General features: G+C 55.9%; 1 long non-coding RNA gene across 4 annotated transcripts; it reads left to right on the forward strand.

The window, feature by feature from the left end:
- Positions 1-210: 210 nt before the first annotated feature.
- LOC147344706 (uncharacterized) lies at positions 211-4,632 on the forward strand. Of its 4 annotated transcripts, none has more exons than XR_015154985.1 (3): positions 211-440; positions 829-2,953; positions 3,031-4,632. It is a non-coding gene; the product is annotated as an uncharacterized LOC147344706 (long non-coding RNA). The 4 variants fall into 4 exon arrangements; XR_015154986.1 differs by having other exon boundaries at positions 829-895; XR_015154988.1 differs by lacking the exon at positions 211-440 and adding an exon at positions 481-680.
- The last annotated feature ends 241 nt before the right edge of the window (positions 4,633-4,873 follow it).

Here is a 4,873-nt window from a genome sequence, read left to right on the forward strand (position 1 = left end):
GGGCTACAGTCCATGGGGTCACAGAGTCTGGACGTGATTGAACACATGGGAACCAGAGAGAAGGGCTAAACTCGCCAGGTAGCGGTTGAAATCAAAGCCCGGCACACTCTCATCACCTCTTAACACACAGGCCTGGTTCGCAGCGCGCACGGGGGCCCCGCCTGCGGCCCTGTAACGCGGTGCTTCCGGAACGCTGGCCTCCGTGTGTTCCTCCCCCGCGTCTGGAACTCGACAGGATAATAGCGGTTTGGTACCAGAAGTTCCCTTAAATGTTTCGCATACTCTCTCCTGGGTGCTGCCTCAAAGGATTTTAGTAATTGCCGTGTTTAATGGGAACTCCTTCCCCTCTTTTAATCCCCTCCTGCCGGAAGCCTGGTGCGTCTTGGCGAGGAGCCACCTGAAGAGAGAATCCGCTTGACCTGAGCGGGCAGGTCACACAGGTGGGTGCCTGGCTTTCAGAGACCGCCCCTCCTCGCCCCTCCCCAGCCTCCTCTCTCTGGTTGGTACCTGGAGCTCCGCCTGAGCAGGATGGGGGTGCGGGGGCAGAGAAAGTCCTGCGGCTGTGGAGGGACACGGAAGCCAGTGGCTAGGAGAGGCTGAGGCTCTCTGCAGGCTCTGGCTGGGCTTGGCCGGCTGGCACCACCCCTGCTGGTCCCAGGACGGGGCAGAAGCCCCTGCACGTAAGGCCTGGAAAGCTCCCTGAGCAGCGTAGCAGTTAGCCACCTGGAGCTGTAAACCCAGCTTCCACACTGACCGGCTGTGTGCCCTTGCAGGCGTGTTGAGATCTCTCCCAGGCCCGCTGATGGGTTACCTTGTGTTTCCAACCAGGTACGTTGAGGTCCTGACCCCTGTCCCTGTGGATGTGGCCTGACCTGGAGATGAGCTCTTTGCAGAGGTAATGGAGTTGGTGAGGTCACTGGGACGGGCTGGGGTCCAGAGGACTGGAGTCCTTTTATAAGCGGGGAGATTTGGACCCAGAGACACATGAAGAGGGGAGAGGATGTGGAGATGGATGCGGGGAGACCCACCGTGAAGACTGGACTGAGGCCACCATCAACCAGAGAACAGCTGGGGCTTCCTGAAGCCGGCAGAGGCAGGGAGTGGGTCTCCTGCAGGTCTGGGGGCAAGCACGGTCTTTCAGACACCTGGACTTTGGCCCTCTGGTCTCCAGCTATGTGAGGCCATCAGTTTTCTAAGCCACCGACTTTGTGACTCCGGGATTATCGTGGGATTGTGTGCGACCCTAGAAAAATGCTTAGCAAGCTGCCGGCCAGCAGGGAGGGCTTGAAACTGGCAGCTTCAATCCCCAGGGGACTCAAGGGCCTTTTTCCCAACCTGCTGAATATGAGCTTGACCTTGGAGCTGCACTACTTCAATTTTATTTCATGATGTTTTATTTTGCTGGCTGGGAGTGAGAAGGGCAGGGAACTTGGAGACCCTGAATGTAAATGTATGTAAAATTTGAAATGCAGTTTAGATCACTGAGCCAGGGGCCCTGGGCCTCTTGCTCTGTCTCGGTCTCATTCTGTCTGTCCCCCTCTGTCTGTCTCTATCTGTCCGTTTCTCTACACATGCGTGTGCACACACACAGGCTTGCAACAGGGAGAGAACCTGGCTGCCAGCCAGAGCTCAGGAGAAAAGGCAGAGAGGCAGGACTAGGCAGGAGGATCCGGCTCCTCTCGCAGCTCCCGCCTGGGCAGGAGAGATTCCTTTGCAGGTTCCTTCCTAAGTGAACCGTCCACTCTCTTTCTGTCTCTCTGCCCGTGTCTCTCCCTCCCCAGCCCCCTCCCCTTCCTAACAGTCCCACCTTGCAGAGACTCCTGGCTCCTGCGTGTCTCTTGCAGCATACTAATTAAATGTTTCAAATGGTTCTTATCCATAGTTAAGTGAAGATAAAATTTTAATGATTTAATTAGCAAGCTCAAGGAAAAAAAAAATCATAATGAAGAAAGGCGTTTGCAACTGTCCTGGGCTTTGAATGTTTCGTGTGATGCTGCATTTGAGTTGTAGGGGACTGGGGCCTCCCTGGCCCAATGCAGAGACTCCCCACCGCCCGCCTCCCGCTCGTCCCCCAGAGAAGGAGGGCTGTCGGGAGCAGGACTGGCTCTCATCTGTGTCAAAGGGACCCCAAGGGTGCTGGGCAGAGGGCGCCCTGTGAAGGAGGGACAAACAGCTTTACTGGGCCGTTAATTTGGAAGCCATCGGAAGCGCCCGGCGCTGTTTTTCAAAGGACACTGAAACCTGGGCGATTTTCTTGTACCCTCCTGACATTTTCCCATTTTTCTTTTGGTGTGCAGCTCTTATTTTCAGCGTGGGTGGCTGATTGACTTCCAGCCACGTTAATGTTCCACGTTTGCCGAAAGAAACCTCTCGTAGCATTGGGGATGCGGTCTGAGCGGGAAAATTAATTGCCTTGTTTGAAGATTTTTGGCGTTTGCTCTCTGGAGGCTCCCACATTTCAGTGTGTAATCTATTTTAAATGCAAAGAAGCTGGCAGGGAGCGCTGCCCCTCGTGGTATGTTCTTTCTCTAGGGGGTGCTAGCCTGCCTGGCCCACCCCAACTTCCCCCAGGGCATCCTTTATGCTGCCTTCCCACCTCCCCTGCCTCCTCCACCCATTCCCTAGAGGGCCTCGTAGTGGTCATTCAGCGGAAAACATCGTGTCCTGAAAAGCCAGGGGATGGCTGTGGCAGAGGGAACAGCAGTGTGTGTGCTCAGCCACTTTGCGAACTGGTTCTGGGAGCAGACCCCTGGCTGCCCGCTCCTGGCACTGACCCCAGGGGTCCCCCCTGGAGTGGATGATGCCTGCACACACAGGGCTCCCGGTCCACCTGCCCTGAAGACCGTGCATCTGCATCAGATGCGTGATGATGGCAGGGACCCCTCGCTTCCTGGGATTCTCCTGTGTTTGGCCCAGGTCTTCACACACAGGAGGTTCTGCTGAAAAAGTCGCTGTGAGTACAGCCTCCCCTTTCAGAACTCTTCTTCTCTGGCCTCACCATTTGTGTTAATCGTTTCTTTCATTTTCTAGGTTCCGATGCTTGGACACGTGCAGTCCTGCTGACTCTGAAGGACCGTCCCTCCAGGGCCGGCTAATTCCTAAAGGTAGCAAACAGCTCAGCCGTGAGCACACCTTTCCAAGGCAAACCAACCAACCCAGGGCCCACAGCCCACGCCTCCTCCACCGGCTCCCACCCTCTGGGCCACCGTCCACCTGCCCTCTCCACCCTGGGCAGATTCCATACAACCAGGGACGGGCCCTGTGCCCCGGAGCCTGCGAGAACGATGCAGACCAGCCAGTCCTCAGCTGCCCACCCCACCTCGTCCACACCTTCTGCAGAAACCTCAGCGAGGCCTCCAGTCCGCGCTGCTCCGCCCTCTGTCTCCTGGCTGACCCTGGTGCTGCCAGGTGTGACGCTGCATGGCCTAAGCCTCCTGGGTGTAAATATCTTCCCTTCTTCTGTCTGTGTGTCTTACCACACCTGGAATCCTTCAGACTTTGTGGAACCCAGCCCTGAACATCTGTCCTGGGGTTTGCCTGAGAGCTTCGAGCATCCAGATCCTCTTTCCTCTCTCCTTCCCTGATCTGTATGGATGACATCAATGGACCAACCTGTCTGTGGCTTCCCATCGGGGTCGATGGATGGGCCAGTGGAGACATTTCTTTTCCTTGGGCGCAAGGAAGCCAAACTGTGTGGCTCTGGGGTTCAACTGACAGACGCGTGTGCCTGAGACCCGACACTCGAAACAGCCTTGGCAACGTTGGGGGCACTTCAGAGGGCATCGATCTGTTGGGTCTGCTTCACCTTCCCACATGACCCCATCGCTTTCTTTCAGAGAGGAAGACCCAGGGATGAGCTATTTCTGCCAAAAGCCTCTTCCTGTCATTAATATGTTAACAAATGCTGTCAAATAACAGTTGCAGCAGGCGGAATTTGCTGTTGGCGGAGGCTGCCTGCTGCCAGATGAGGCTGCGTCCGTTGCATGGGAGCCAGGCTGCTTCTGCCAGGAGAGCTTGGCACCGGAGGTCACCGAGCCCGCGGTGGGGCCTGCCTGCCCCGTCAACGGTGACAGTGTCTCATGTATGAGTAATGCCTCCACAGGGCGTTTCTAAATGCCTTCCTGCAAAGAAGGAGCAGAGATTCCCGGGGGAAGGGCGAACACCTGCCCACTTTCTACGACGCCAGGAGAGGCGGTGGGGGCAGGGGGAGGGCGGGAATGGAAGCCAAGTGCAGGGAGAGGAGGGGACCAGGCGGGATGAGCCAGCTCCCTGTGTAAAGGGTGCTGCGGGACCGAGAAAATTTCAAAGGAGATGGAAGCATCGATACAAGGGACACACGGGGACTGGAAAATCGATGGTGGTGCTGAAGGGTCTTAGGGAGTCAATATTAGCATAAAGAATGCAGGGGGCAGCTGGTGTGGTGGTGGTGCAGCTGCAGATTAGCTAAAATGCACGCGGGACTTCCCTGGTGGCCCAGTGGCTAAGACTCTGTGCTCCCGATGTAGAGGGCCTGGGTTTGATCACTGGCCGAAGAACTAGATCTCACGTCCACAACTAAAAACATTCCACATGCCACAACTGAGACCTGTTGCAGCCAAATAAATAAAATAAAAATTGTGTAAAAAAGAAAAATGTATGGAATGGGAAGGACCAAGTGGTTCATGGGAAGGCAATGTATCAAGTAGCTATTTTTTGCCTCATGACAAAAAAGACCCTCAACTTCAGTGGCCTAAAACTGTCATTATTCAAGCTCTCGGGGCTGAAGGTCAGCTGAGGACTAGATGACCCAGGCTGCGCGTGGCCGGGTGGCTCAGATCCCCAGGCCTCTCATTTTCCTGCTGAGACAGTGGGCTAGCCAGGCCTGTCCTGCTCC

Source organism: Bos grunniens, chromosome 25 (genome assembly GCF_055505025.1).
Source record: "Bos grunniens cultivar Pamir isolate PY7600 chromosome 25, Bosgru_T2T1.0, whole genome shotgun sequence".
Lineage (NCBI taxonomy): Eukaryota > Metazoa > Chordata > Mammalia > Artiodactyla > Bovidae > Bos > Bos grunniens.